The sequence below is a fragment of the Hemicordylus capensis genome, chromosome 3, assembly GCF_027244095.1.
Source record: "Hemicordylus capensis ecotype Gifberg chromosome 3, rHemCap1.1.pri, whole genome shotgun sequence".
In the NCBI taxonomy this organism is placed as follows: Eukaryota; Metazoa; Chordata; class Lepidosauria; order Squamata; family Cordylidae; genus Hemicordylus; species Hemicordylus capensis.
In genome coordinates this window covers 319,051,320-319,066,938 of record NC_069659.1, presented here as the reverse complement: position 1 = coordinate 319,066,938, position 15,619 = coordinate 319,051,320, and the positions used below count along the sequence as shown (strand labels likewise).

General features: G+C 45.2%; 1 protein-coding gene across 3 annotated transcripts in view; it reads right to left on the bottom strand.

Moving 5' to 3' along the window:
• Positions 1–15,619, bottom strand: part of LOC128351233 (carboxypeptidase B-like) — a 191,028-nt gene that overhangs the window by 62,280 nt on the left and 113,129 nt on the right. Inside the window, exon 1 of one of the 3 annotated variants that reach the window (XM_053310571.1) lies at positions 830–907. The exons of the other annotated variants lie outside the window; for them this stretch is intronic. The gene's annotated coding sequence lies outside the window, so the exon portion shown is untranslated. Of the gene's footprint in view, positions 1–829; positions 908–15,619 lie in introns of those variants that run through there. 3 annotated transcript variants of the gene reach the window in all.

The window sequence follows — 15,619 nt, the reverse complement described above, 5'->3', positions numbered from 1 at the left end:
CTTCTTTACAAAGGCAGCACTTGCTGTTTGTTGTTGATTTTTCAACTTTTGCTCTTACTGCATTTGTTCTTAGTGCCTGTTCTTGTACAGCCAGTATTAAACCCTCTGTTTATTAACCCTATTATTATTATTATTATTATTATTATTATTATTATTATTATTTACACAATCAGACAGGTGTTATTGACTGGTTTGTTTTATGCAGACATTGAGTCCTTCCCAAGGACCTGGGATGGCTGAATTTTATTATCAATGTTGTTGCTGTTATCATTATAGATATCGTCACAGAATATAGGCTGTTCCTGGTAAAGTTGCTCTTTGTAATTGGCTGATGGTGATTTCTGTGCCCCCTGTGGTGTTGAGGTGCTCTTCAAGGTTTTTTGGAATTGCACCTAGGGCGCCAGTTACCACTGGGATTATTTTGGTCTTCTTCTGCCACAGCCTTATTTCAATTTGTAGATCTTTGTATTTTGTTATTGTTTTCTATTTCTTTTTCTTCTGTTCTGCTATCACCTGGTTGTTGTTGTTGTTTTTATTACATTTATATCCCGCTCTTCCTCCAAGGAGCCCAGTTATGTTTATCCTCACAAGAACTCTGTGAGGTAGGCTAAGCTGAGAGACACATGACTGGCTCAGAATCACCCAGGGAGCTTCATGGCTGAATGGGGATTTGAACTCGGGTCTTCCTGGTCCTAGTCCAGCACTCTATCCACTATACCATGCTGGCTGTTGTGATGTACTTTAAACAAATCCAGAGCTCCACTTTGAAAAGTTCATTTCCCTGCCCATTCCCCATCAACAATCTTTTGGAATGCCCACAGATATTTACCTTATACTGTATTGCATACATGTGCACCCACAGGGGGCTGATATCTGTGGTTGCGAAACAGGTCTCACGTGATGTTTCACTTCTAACTGGCCTTGAGGCAGCAAAGGAAATATGTTTTGAAGGCCTCTTCTAAAATGAAAGAACACAGAAGCCACACCAGAGAGAGATCTGAAGGAAAGTTGTTCAAAATAGGAAAAGCTATGTTTGCAATGCATGTCAGAAATTCTGATTAGGGAGCAGTCACTGAAAAGCTAAGGCAGGACCACTCTTAGCCTTTTTGCCATTCACCTATGTTCAGCATGATCAGTTGCCTTTCATGCAGATGGGGAGAAGAGCACCTCCAAGCTTGCTTTGAGCATGTGCATTATATATAGGCTTCCTGGAGCAATTATTTTAGGGCTGTTTTGCATAGATGGAGTGTCCTAGGTCAACCTGTGCAGGAAACCTGCAGTGGACAGGCTGTAACTCAGTAGTAGATCACTTGTTTTGCATGCAGAGTATTTGCGCTTCAATACCTGGTATCTCCAGCGGGGCAGAAAAAGTCTCTTGTCTGAAAGCCTCAAAAGTGGCTACTAATAAAGTGTAGATAGTACGGAGTTGGACCTATGGTTATTCTGTCCTGGTCTTATAGGTGAACCTTCAAGGTTCACACCTACAAGAAATGATGTAGTATTTAGACGACAAATGCAATAAGGCAGGTCATAGTTACTTGAGCTCAGATATCATGAGGTGAGCAGCCTGATCCAACAGAGTCTGAGCTCCACCTGAAGACTTTTGTGTCTACTTCACAGGCCCATAACAGCATTTGAGCCTCTACACAGTTTAAAGAACCCAACCCTTGATTAACTTCTGGTTGTCAGGGTTAAATGTGAACTACTTCCAAATACGGTGGGCTTGTCTACACGGTAGTTCTCCCAAGAAACACAAATAAAGTTGCTAAGGTACATAAGCTTTATCATTTTTTAAAAAAATACAAACCCTGATAGAAGATAGGCAGGCAGGCAGGCAGTAAGAGGAAGTATGAAATAACAATAAGACAAGCTGTTCTGGTAAGAACTAATCTGCCTACTTTCCTTTCACTATAATCTTACCTGATAATTACCATCTTCACAAGTTAGCCCACTTCAGCCTTAAAAATTCACACGTCCATCATCTTGAATTGGGGTGGATGACACAATCACAACATATGCCATTGAGGTGTCCCTATGTGTCCCTACAGCTGTAGCAAATTTGGTTCAAATCGGTTAGGCGGTTAACAAGTTAGTACTCTTGCGCCTCAAATGTTCACGGATCTGCCATCTTGAATCAGTGTGGATGACATCATCACAAACTATGGCATTGAGGTGTCCTTTTGTGTCACTCACTATAACAGTACCAAATTTGGTCCAAATCAGTTAGGCGGTCCACAAGTTAGCCCACTTTTGCCTCAAATGTTCACGCATCTGCCATCTTGAATCAGTGTGGATGACATCATTACAAACTATGCCCTTGAGCTGTTCCTATGTGTCCCTACAGCTGTAGCAACGTTGGTTCAAATTGGCTAGATGGTCCACAAGCCCACTTGTGCCTCAAATGGTTATGTGTGCACCATCTTGAATTGGGGTGGATGACATCATCACAAACTACACCATTGAGGCCTGGTTCACATGTACACTATAACCACAGTTGTAGCTAGCTGAGGTCGTAACTGCATTATCCCCAAACGTGTGCAATTATTATTACGGGCCAAAAACTAACCTCGTTATGCTCCACCGAACTCCATTTGGGACCTTTGGGCTTTTCTAGGCTTCACTGCCAACTGCGGTTTTGCTACCAAAGCATTATGCCCAATTGCAGACTCAGCTGTAACTGTGGTTTTGCACCCATTTCCAACCCCACTCACAGAGGTGGCGGTGCAGACCCACCCCAAGGATGCGGCTGCTCCATGCTTTCAGCTCTTCTTGTGGGCAGCTGCTCGGAAAAAAGACCATGCCCCTCCTATCAGCTGTGTAGCTATGGGGTTGCCAGGCTACAGGGCCGATGCCATGCCCCATTCTGGACTGGCCAGCCTGTGAAGCCACACAGCCACTTGGGGCAACCCCCATTCCAACTCTGACCCTTGCTCCCCCCACCTGGCAAGCTGCAGGTGATATGAACAGGTGGGTGGACCCCTTTTTAGAAACAGTGCCTGCTCTGAGACCCCAAAAAGCCAAAAGGCTAGATAGAGGCCTGTGTCTGGATTGTTGTTCTGGCAGGAAGCTGAACTATGACTTTGATTTTTCTCTCTCTCTAAGCAAAGCCAGTGAACAGAAATGCTATTCTTGAAGTTTGCGTCCAGCACAAATATTTTCTTGTCTTACTTCCTTACATTTAGATATTATTCATTTGGGGCCATTCACATGCCCAGGTGGGTGGGGAAGTGGGCAAATAGGGGGGCAGGTGCGGGGAAGGGTGCATGAATCTTACCTTCCCACTAGATGATCCATTAAATGTTGCTGGGAGCCTGGATTGCGCTCCCAAATGATCCACTGCTGTACCAGGCAGCATGGAGCTGTGGAGGCGGGGATGACATGTCCTCTGCATTGTGATATCCCACAATGCTCCAGTGCTGAGTGTGATACATTGGGGGATTCTCCCCAGAGATGGGTGCTCTAGATTCCCATCTCTGTCTCTCCTTGGGCTGAACACAACCCGAGGAGACACACAATCTTGGAGCCTGGGTTAAGAGGGTGCTGATGCCATTAACCCAAGCAAGAAGCCAGGCTAAAAAGCTGGGCTATGCGGTGCTGTTCTGCTGGGATCAGCCTGGTCCTGGTGGTTTTCCTGTGCAGCCTAACTCAGGCTGGGCTTCCCTAGTCTGGGTTAGGCTATGTGTGAGAACAGCCTCATTGTTTGAATCTTTTGTCCTTCAAGACAACTAAACCGTGTCTCTGGTTTGGCCATCATAGCCTCCTGCAAGAATATGGTGATACTTCCTTAAATTAAAAATAAAAAAAATATGTTATTACTTTTCAGCTTGGAATTAGAGATGGACACAATGTTCAGAAGCCGAATTGGAAGCCTGGACAATTACAAACAATGACCACCAAACCTCACCACTGTGTAATAATAAACACTGTACAACTGATTAAGAAATATATTTTCAAAAGGACTGGTGGTAAATCATCATGAAAGATGTATTGCAGTGGAAATGTTATAGGTCATTTCCCTTCTCTCTAAACATGGCTTTCCAAATTGGTTCCAAGTTGATCCAGCTGCTTCAAGCACACTATATCAGAAGCATCTTGATGTGATAAATGACTAGCAGCTGTTGAAGAGGAACTGAGCCTGCAAAGGATGGAAACTGATTCCACCCACTGAACAGATAGTTGGTGTAACTAGTTTTGACAGGTGCTGACCATCAGTTCAAGAGAAAGGAGGAGCTGGGAGGCAGTTCCTCATCTAGTTCCCACCCTTAGGAGACTGGCACTGTCAAAGCTGATGTGCAACTATCCTTTAACGGATGGATGTACAGAAATGTTTCTAGGCAGCGGTGACCCCTAATTGCTACCGTATATACAGGGATGTTTTACCCCACATGACTTACTTTTACATAGAGCTGGTGTAGTATAGGCAAGTCACTCCCTCTCAACCTCATGTGGAGATAATAATAGTGGCTGTCATTTTGGGCAAAGAAGGACCGGTCAGGCAAGAGAGTAGCCTAACAGAACTTCCCAACTACAGTAACTGCACCAGGGCAGCGGGAAAATGGCAATTTTTGATGCCTTCCCCTTCCCAAGGAAGCCCTTTATGCCATCAAAAAACAAGCCTTTTATGACACCAAAAGCCTTTCATGTCAGCAAAAACAACCCCCAGGGACATATTTTTATGCGGCATCGAGGGTTTCCTGGGGAAGGGGAGGGCATAACAAATTGCCACTTCCCTGCTGTACCAGTGCAGTTAGTTGGGAAATTTTGTTAGGTTGCTCTCTTGCACTGGTTCATCCTTGCTCTTTATGTCAGCCACTTACTTTAGAGGTTTGTTGTAAGGATTACATCAAGATAAAGCAAAGAGGCTGCATTCACACTTAGGAGCTCCTCTCACGATCTGTGAGAAGAGCTACCTGGAGGTCTGTGGCGAGAGTGGGTTTGCCAGACCCTCCCCGCAGATGATCACTTACCCTTCCCTGGGTGGGTGGATCTATCCCCCAGAGCCCCAATAATGCACTGCATGATTGCACAGTGTATTACTGGAGTACCCCTCCTCCCCGAGTGTATTCGCCGAGGTGCAAGCAGCCGTGGCAGACACAGGACCAAATAAAGGAGGTTATCAATGCAAGGCTGCATCCCAGCAAGCTCCATAGTACTTGTGTCACCAGACTGTGGGCAAGGGGTCAGGCTATTGGCCACGACCTTCAAGGATGCACAATTTCTGCCGGGGGGATCTTGAGGGGCACTATTTTACTGTTACCCAGGAAAGGGAACATGATGACTTCTTGGGAGGGGATATGTATACGAGGGAGGGCAAAGGATCCTGGGGTCTGGCCCGTTGTGACCAAGGATGCTCTTGTGATGGCTCTCCCTGGCAAAGTAGTCTATGGAGACCAAACCACACTCCTGCCCCTGTGGTGCATTGCCACCAGGGGAATAGGACTCTTATGAGAGGGCCAGTCTACTGGTGAGGACCTTAAGATTGCCAACCTTTTGTCTTCTGTTGGACTGCATGCTCATGAGTTGAGCTATCCAAAAAATGAGGGCCCTTGCTTGTGTGGGGTCCCAGCTGTATCTAGTTAATGACAGAACTTTTGCACAGTGGCCCCGTCCTCTCCAGATAAGCCCTTTACACAGCTGAAGGAGATTTTGATGTTCCATGTGTCTGAGCATAGCCGGGTGGGCAGATTGGGGAAACACTGGGGCTGGGTAGAGATCTTTACTCTCATTCAAATTCCCCAGGTTCAGACTGGTGTTGCGTTGTATGCAGAGTGAGAAGAGGGCACACCTCATGTGACTTTTCCGTTTGATAGGCTGACAAGCTTGGGATGGGACATGGTGTTGCTGGGCAACCTGTTGCCGGGCAACCGCTTTCTTGGATCAGAAATAGATGGGGGCAAGTGCTCAGAGAGTTGGCCAGTGAGAACTGATGCAGGGTGCAATCCTGGGTGGGTCTGCACTGCCCTCTCTATGATTACGCTTCTAGAAACTGAATGACACTGCATTCATCGTAGCATTCAAATTTGGACATAATGTTGCTGCCAAAAAACTCAGGTTGCATGCATTCATGACATTCACGAATTCAGACCTCCACCCCATTTAATGTAATGTAGTTTCGCGTTGCGTGCAGATGCGGCCAGTGTTTTGCACACTCAAAAAAGCATGATAAATATTTTTTTATTTCAAATCAAATGCTAAGTATTCAGAACCAAAACCAGCATAGAATTGCCCCTGCTGCATGGGGAAATATACATTTTTGAAAATTACTGCGCTATGGAGATCTTCCGGGTACACTCTGGGCTGTTGAACTAGGATCAGGAAGACCTGAGTTCAACGCTCCATTCAGCCATGAAATTTACTGGGTGATTCTGGGTGGTCACTTATCTCTCTTCCTCACAGAGTTATTGTGAGAATAAATAGAACCATGTACACCACTCTGGGCTCCCTGGAGGAAAAGTGGGATCTTATTGTAGTAAACAAGCAAGCAAGCAAGCAAGCAAGCAAGCAAGCAAGCAAGCAAGCAAGCAAGCAAGCAAGCAAACAGTAGCTTCCCAGGGCCCTAGAATGACCCACTACCAATCCCTGGGACCACCTCAGGAGGACCATTGTGTGGTGGCGGTGGCAGTGTGACTTTCTTAGCCAAGAGAGCTACTCCATTATCATCTGCTGCCTCCCATCCCATATGCCAAGGTAAGCCACATCACAAAGCATGCAAGAGTGAGGGCACACTGAAGGCAGTTTGCTGAGGTTCTCCTGAGGTTCTCTTGAAATCTGCTGGTCGCCTTATGTAGACTTAACGTGCACTGAAGGAGAGCAAGCAGGTCTCACCCTGAACTTATACACTATGCTATGGGTGGGGTGTCAAACGTGCCTAGATCAGGAAGGATCGGCTATCACAAGCTTATGGCTTAGCTAATAGAAATTATCCATATATAAAAATTTGAATGTTTATTTGTCTGGCTGTTCCCTATACATTCCCACACCCTTTGAACTATTGGGATCAAACTTTGCAAGGTGACTTCCTATGACCCTACGAGTAACATAGGGTACCCGGGTACCCTGACAACCACCTTTCACAGACAGTTGGATATACAGCAGGTATATCCACAAAATTTATGGATGCAAGAACAAAGAGTCATATTTATGGTGATACTTGCTGTTGGATGCACTCAACAGAGTGGCAGAAGAAAGGTTTTCCACATGCTCACCTCTTAATATGGCTGAAGGAGAGTTGTCCAACTCAAATCCATATGCTCTAAGTTTCTATAAACTGTTATTATAAGCCCAAGCAACACCAGGTTCTTAAAGCTAGTATCATACCCAGTTAGGGTAGTACTAGCCTGGATATTGCTGGCCGAAAAGTGCCAGGATCATTCCCGATCCTGGCGCTCCGCCACTGGGTAGCCCAGGTTTGAAATTTGGGCGTGCCTCCTACTCCACTGCCTGGTTGTGTGGGTGAGTGGGCTGGTGGCAGCTCCTTTTGGGCTGCCGACAACCATACTTACCAGAGCCAGTGGGAAGACAGGTCGTGGTATATCCCTGTGCACCATGCTGTTCATGCAATGCACTGTGGGTTATCTGACGGCCAGGCTCCACTCGCTGTGCTCATAGCTGCTGTGCTGCTCATGTGGATGCGAGGGCGGAGGAGCCCTCTGCTGGATTGGATTGTGTGGGAAGAAGGCAGGTAGGCTCCTGCCTTCCCTCCAGCCCTCACCTCCAGTGCCTATGGTCGTGAGAATGACCTTATTGTGTGGACAAATTGGCAGAGTGTTGCACAGTGTTTGCTTATGACTCACAAGCAGAGATCTGGGTTTGTATGATTATGGGTTTGTATGATTATGGGTTCATCTTGATGTTCTTTTAATCCAACTATGTCTTAAAATTGCAATTAAATACTTCTTCCTTTTGCCACAAACACAAATTGACTTTTGACTGACAAAAGGAAGCTATATCCTCTCTGTCTCAAGGGAGTAATGACTTCCTCTCTTCTTTCTAGTCTTATTTGTAATAATTTATTTTCCAAATGCTGCATTTTTGACCTTAAAAGGGGAGAAATAAAGCACAGGTCATTTAACTGGTAGTTAAAAATGGTCTGATTTTGTCTTAAAATCTATAGGGATTAATTTTGCTGTATATTTCCCTTATGCACTGCTAGGCTGACTTTTTTCAGCTGTGAGTCCAGTTTTTCTCTGTATAAAGAAATCAACACAAGAATCCTCTGACCTACTTCTCTTCCCTTTCCTGGGACTTCAGATAAGTTTCCTGCTTCAGAGGAACAATAATGTGGGGTGACAACTTTATATTGTTGCCTATTGTTATCTTTTCACAGCTGAAATTTAGAAGAGTTACAGTGAGACATCCCCGTCTAGTGGCTGTAAATTTCTTGGTTGGTAAGGGGCTCCCCCAGTCACTTTAATGGAGGGATCATCTCATTGCCTGTGTGAGTTCCCAACCTGCTGCTCGAGATGTGGTGCTCCAGATGTTGCTGTACTACAACTCCTATCATCCTCACCCACAATAAATTGTAAGTGGAGATGATGGGAGTTAGAACATAAGAACATAAGAACAGACCCGCTGGATCAGGCCCAAGGCCCATCCAGTCCAGCATCCTGTTTCACACAGTGGCCCACCAGATGCCTCTGAGAAGCCCACAGGCAAGAGGTGAGGGCATGCCCTCTCTCCTGCTGTTGCTCCCCTGCAACTGGTATTGAGAGGCATCATGCCTATGAGGCTGGAGGTGGCCTATAGCCACCAGACAAGTTAAGAGTTGTAGTTAAGCAACATCTGGACTACCACAGGTTGGGAATCCTTGCTCAAAGAGATGTGTGAGGAATGCCTCTCCAGTGCTATGAATTTGGGGAAGCTCAAGACTTCAGCTAGTGCCTATTTACATAAGAGCCTTCGGATAGGGCAGTTTATAAATGTAACAAACAAACAAACAAACAAACAAACAAACAAACAAACAAACAAACTGATCTGGCACAGAGCATCTGCACCCCTGGTTCTCCCTGTCTTCCCTCTCATCCATTCAGCTGTTCTCCTCCCTCCTCCCTTCTGCCCCAGTTCGTTCTCCTCCCTTCAGCCTGTTAGTTCTCGCCTGGCAGCCAGGCCATCTGGTGCTTGCTCTCTCTGCGCCTGCCCGGCGGCTAAGCCAGCTGCTGCTTGCTTGTGCTGGCAACTCACCTTTCTCTCCCCCTCCCATCACTCACGAACCCTCGTGAGAGCTGCCATGCATGGGATTAGCCACAGGTACATCTTACTGAATTATATAGAGAGATAATAAGAACATAAGAACAGCCCTGCTGGATCAGGCACAAGGCCCATCTAGTCCAGCATCCTGTTTCACAAAGTGGCCCACCAGATGCCTCTGGGGAGCCCACAGGCAAGAGGTATGTGCATGCCCTCTCTCCTGCTGTTGCTCCCCTGTAACTGGTATTGAGAGGCATCGTGCCTCTAAGTCTGGAGATGGCCCACAGTGACCAAACCTGTAGCCATTGATAGACCTGTCCTCCTCCACCTGTCCTAAGCCCCTTTTAAAGCCATCCAAGCTGGTGGCTATCACCACATCCCATGGCAAAGAATTCAATAGATTAATTGTGTGCTGTGTGAACTTTCTTAACTTCAGTTTCATGGGGTGACCCCTGGTTCTAGTGTTGTGTGTGAGAGAGAGAAATTTGTGTGACCCTGAAACAAGTAATCTGCTTGTTATATTGCAGGGGCTGTGCCAGGGTTAAAAATATTTATCATCAGAGTAACTCCTCCCCATACAATAAGAATGAAATGTCAAGTAAGTCTCCAGAGGTATTCACAGTTGAATGAAGCCTCCACTGCACAGCACAGTAACCCTGTAATAGGCAGAAAAAGATTATTTTGAAGAGGAACTCCACAACAGATCTTTGTATTAAATACAAGAATAGCTAAGCACCATCTCCTTGGGCAGGAACTCAGCAGGGGCATCAACTGAAAGAAAAAGACCAGAACACTCACAGAAGGGGAGCAGTTTGCTCTCTAGCCTTGATGTGCTCCCATGCAAGTATGAATTGCCAGTAGGGGTGTGCACGGAACCGCAGAGCTGCGGTCTGGCACTGTGGGGTGGGTTTCTTTAAGGGCGGGGAGGGTTTACTTACCCCTCCCGCCACTTTTCCCCCTCCAGGGCTTGTATATATTGTAATAATTGAGGCGGCAGCATACCTCCCTGCCGCCCCTTGTCCCTCTGAATGCCGCCTCCAGGACGGGGTGGGCGCGCACGCGGCTCTGCAAAGGAAAGATTCTGAGGACTTACGTTTTAAAAGTTAACTACTGGTGGCAATGGTAAACCCCAACGAGAAGCCGGCACAGCACCGAGCTGGCCTCCGGCGCCTCTCAGCTCGGCGGCTCCCCCATCCTGAGCCGCCGCCAGCAGCCAATGTGAGGAGCTCCGCCAGGGAGGACGTGCCTATGTGCCCAGCCCACCCTCACTTCCGGCTCCCAGGCGACATCCCCCCACATACAGCGTGGTCCGATGGGAGGAGGAGAAGCAGGCAGCCACAAAACCAGCTCTCCTCTCCTCTCCTCTCCTGGTATTTGATAGCATGGGAGAACTCAGCCATGGTTGTTTGCCTTAAATTTACACTGGCAATCCCATCTGAATGGTGCCTATAAGTCTCTGGCCCTTCACGAACACCTTCACTGCCGTGAAGGAGTCGGCATTGAGTGGCATAGCTACACTACAACAGTATACCTGCTTTAATTGACTTGGCTCCCTGCCAAGAATCCTGGGAACCATAGTGGAGAAAGTGCAGGAAGCTGGTTGAAATTCTTAGCACTTCCTGCCCCCATTCCCCGAACTGCTGTTTTTTTTTGGGGGGGGGGCCCTAGCATGGGTGTCTGCATAAATCTCTCTGGGGTGTACAGTATGTGCAATGTACATACATACACATATATACATACAATATGTAAATAGAAATCTACATGCATAAAAGGCATCTGCGGGGAGATGCTGCCCTTGCCTGCACCCTCCGGGAAGAAGGAATAACTTTAACCAGTTCAGGTATGCAATCTAGATATGACCCTTTTCTGATGTCAGCAGCCTGGACCTTGTTTGGGCAATCAATCCAAAGAGGAACTCGTGTTTTTGAATTAATATGCATGCTTTGCTATTTCACCATTCAGTTGGATGGAGCTGACTTGATGCCCTTATGAAGAACTGACTCCCAGAAACAAAGGGTTTAGTTAAGAATCATTAATATTTTTAGAAGTTGCTTCATCTGGGGTGGGTGGGTTTAGTGAGTTAAGCATGGCAACTGTCACAGCCCTGGTGTTATATCTGTGGCATTTTCCATTAATGATGCAGTACTGTGGTTCCCAAAGCTGTACTTATACATAGGTTCCTGCAACGGATTCTCTTAACTTTTTGTTTTGCCATGCTTATAGCTAAGCACTGAGCTTAGCTATAAGCTGAATGTGACCTCATATTTATGAGATGAGATGGTGCACAACTTGTGACTGATGAACTATGGAGGGAAGGGAATATAGCTAGCCAGATTGTGATCTAAGCTGCACATGTTCAAATCCCAGGTCATTGGGGTTGCATCCGTGAAAATGAGAATTTGGCTTATCGAGTATGGAGATGAGGTCTTACATGAATACAAGTAAAACAGATGTTATTCCAGAGACTGGCGGATGTGCAGCTGTTTGAATCCTGTGTTCTTGAACCAGAGCATCTGGTTTTGTTTTATCCCCACAAGAAAGTCAGAGCATTTCCCCCTGACTCATAGTATTTGTCTTATTTAATAGGACGGAGGTGCAATCTGAAGCATGGATACTAGTAAGGACTCCAGTGGAGTCCTGTTGTAAGTTTCTACAGGAGTCCATTGGAGCTTCTTCTAAAAACCGTTCCCCTCCCTCCTCCTGAATACTTGATTTCCTTCTGAATACGTGTTTAGAATGAGACTGTAAGAAAAGTGTTCCTCTGATATGCTATCTAACTTTTTGAAGAAAGTGATCTCAAAAAGATTATTGATATACCTAGAGACAGGCTTGCTTTTTAAAAAAATTTCAAAATGAATGACAGGGCAACTATCTATATATTTAATTCTCTTAAATGTACTTGTTGCTAATCCCATGTGTGGCAGGATAATTCCAGCAAGCTTAAGGATACAAATTGAATGACCTGATCATATTCCAGCTTCAAAACAAATATTAATTTTATTTAATTTTATGTTATAAGTCTTATGCAGTATATACTTCTTATTACAAGACTGACAATGAAAGCTTTTTATCTTTTCAAGAAAGGAATTAGAACTATAGGCTCTTCTGCTGAAATACATGTAAGTAAGTAAGTAAGTGGGGCTATTCACACGTGCAGGCAAAACCGGGCTAAGGAAGCCCAGACTGGTTTTGCCAGCACGTGTGAACTGCCAGGAGCTGTGTGGCTCCCGGTGGCGCGGTGGCAAACCCAAGGGAGCCCACCACTTAGCCCAGGTTTTGGTCGTGAGGGTGTCCTTAAACTGGGCTTAATGCTCATGTGTCGGTGCTGTGCGGCTGCGTGTGGCACTTACATACAAGTAGCCTCCCAGTCAGTGCCAGAAAGATTCCTATAATGCACCACGCTCTCACGGTGAGAGTCACCCGCATTATAGGAGTTCTGGGGGTTGGGAAAATGCATCCCAGTCCCTGACCCTCCATGCTGCTGGTAGTAGCAGGCAATTGTCTGGGCAGCCAATCCTCCTGCCCAGGATGGAGCCCTCAATCATCTGCAAGGGAGGTAAGCATTTTAAGGCTTCCTCCCCTGCAGATCAGAGCCCTTTCCCACTGATCGAGAGAAAGGGCCCAGTGAGTAATTAGTTTATTGTTATAACCACTGGTTGTAACTAGGGTTATGCCTGGAACCATTCCTCCTATAAGTATAGATTTGCTTGTTGTTGAGACAATGCAAATGATAACCCTTTTTGGTTGTGGCCCCTCAACTTTAAGCTGGTCCAGAATGCTGCTGCAAGGATGCTCATGGGTGCAAGTCGCTTTATGAGTGTTACACCCACCCTGCAGCAGCTTCACTGGTTACTGGTCCACTTCCAGGTAAGATTCGAGATGCTGGTCTTGACCTTTGAAGCCCTACAAGGATTGGGGCCGAGGTACCTGTCAGACCACATTTGCCCATAAGTACTAGCCAGGGCCCTCCGTTTGGCATCTCAGGCCCTGCTCACGACCCCACCACTAACAGAGATCTGGTTGGTGGGGACTAGAGACAGGCCCTTCTCAGTTGTGGCCCCTTGGCTTTGCAACACTCTCCTGAAGGAGCTACACCATGCTCCCTCTTTCAGTGTTTAAAATAACAACAACAATTAAAGACACATGTTTTTAGAGAGGCTTTTAAATATTTTGTCTGCTGCTCAGGGGCGTAACAAGGCTGGAGTGGGCCCAGAGGCAAAATTTTAAAATGGGCCCCTCACTGATACACACACACACACACACACACACACACACACACACACACTTCACAATATATATCCATGTGACTTGCCTCTGGGGGGCCCCTCGAGGCGTGGGGGCCCCCAAGCAGCCACCTCCGCTTGCCTAATAGTAGTTACGCCCCTGCTGTTGCTTATATCTGGTAGGCTTTTTAGGTTTTTTTAGTTCTTATTTTTTAGCTTTTTATTAATAACTTTCAATTTGAACTTTTTTAAAAAATGTCATTTTAAATGTGGTTTTAGCTTGGTTTAATTTTATTAAACTTTTACTTGGGTGGGGAATAAATATTTTAAATAAATAAATAAATAGTCTTTGGAACATGCTCTCAGAAGAGCTTCGCCATGCTCCTTACCCTCACTGTTTTTTAAAAAAACTATTAAAGACATGCTTTTAGAGAGGCTTTTTGATGTTTTATTTGCTGCTTATATCTGGTAGGTTTCTTAGTTCTTAGTTTTTAGCTTTTTATTTATAGCTTTTAATTTGAAACTTTTAAAGTTTGTAACTATTTAATTTGTTTTTAGCCTGGTCTTTTAACTTTTAAGAATTCTCTTTTAATTGTTTTATAATGTATCTATATAAATATTCGCAATAAGAATGCAGTGTTGAGTCTATACCAATACCCCTTTGTTGTCATAATCCTCATTGCTTTGCTTTGTAATCCATTGGCTAGTATCCAGACTAACCCTTCATTGATACATCAGTTGTTCACATTGATGAAGCGTTAGTCTGGGTTTTCTATTGTGTGAGACTCCCTGAGACTTTTGGTGACCCTGCTTTCCCTGTGCAGGTACCTGTGCCTCTTGAAACCATGTCCTGGGGGTTGGGAGACCGACAGGGAAACAATTTTGGAAGGCACAGAGGCTGCAGAGGGGATTGCCAAAAATCATCCTTGCCTGATGAAAAATCCTGGCATGTTGGCAAAGGGTTATTGATTCTTGACATTCCCAGGGAATAGGACCATTTACACACTCAACTTTGTTTATAATACATATGAGCTTTCTTTTGACATGATAATGCCCCTTTAAGAAACATTACCTCAACAAATCACTTGCTCCCCTATTATTTGTCCATTGAATTTTGTAGGTCTTTGATTCAGCTAATATGCATCTCTTCCCACTCTTGCATCAGTGTCATCTTCATATGAGTTTGTGTATAGTGCAAGGACAATGAAATACCCAAATCCATAATTTTCTCCAGATCAGTTCCGCAGGGCCAAGCAACTGGCATGTCCATTCTCATTTTGCAGCTGTGTGTTTGCCAGGAGGTGGCAACCCCTTATCAAGCAGCCTAAAATGATACTATTAAAACCTTGCTATTTTTTGTTCATAGAATATGATGATATCGTATACAGGAAAGAATTCATCAAATTACAGATGCCATCCATGTCCCATTATATCCAATGACAAATCTCCCATTGACTTTAATGATCATCTTATGGTAAGGACCTCAAGGATACAATGATACTTATTTTGGCAATAGGATATGCTCATGCAAGAACAGACAGCTTTCTGCCATTAGCATTGGGATGGTACAGGCAAAAGGGTACCTGGCTTTTCCATAGTAATTTCTGCACTTCTGGTTCTGCACTACACAGTTTTTGTTTAGACAACTACTTCTCTTTTCCAATAATCATCACCAAGTTATAATTCATGAAGTACTTGACAGCAGTGTTCTCTCTAACAGAGATTCCCAGATGTTGTTGACTACAACTCCCATAATCCCCAAGCAAAAGCCATTGCAGATGGGGATTCTGGGAGTTGTAGCCAACAACATCTGGGAATCTTTGTTAGAGGGAACACTGCTTGACAGTAGTTATTTGGAGCTTTGCAAAGCTAGATATAGATTTTTAGTCCTTAGTCCTTATCTATTGCTTCACCAGGCAAGTTGCATGGCCAAGGGTAGGATTTGCAAAGCTAAAAAGTAGTGACATATGAAACGTGTTCTACAGGGTGCATTGCCGCCAGTCTCCTGAAACCAGCCTTGCTGTATGTGCACTTTCATTGTCATGTGTACCCACTATCTTCTCCCAATATAGTTAGACCAGTGCTACTTCTATTCAATTTTTATGGAACTGTGCCATGTTTTCTGTTGCGACTTACATACTGTGCAGCACCCCTTGTGTCACCACTGTAATGATGCAGCTCCCATTGGATAATGTGATCAGTGCTGCTAC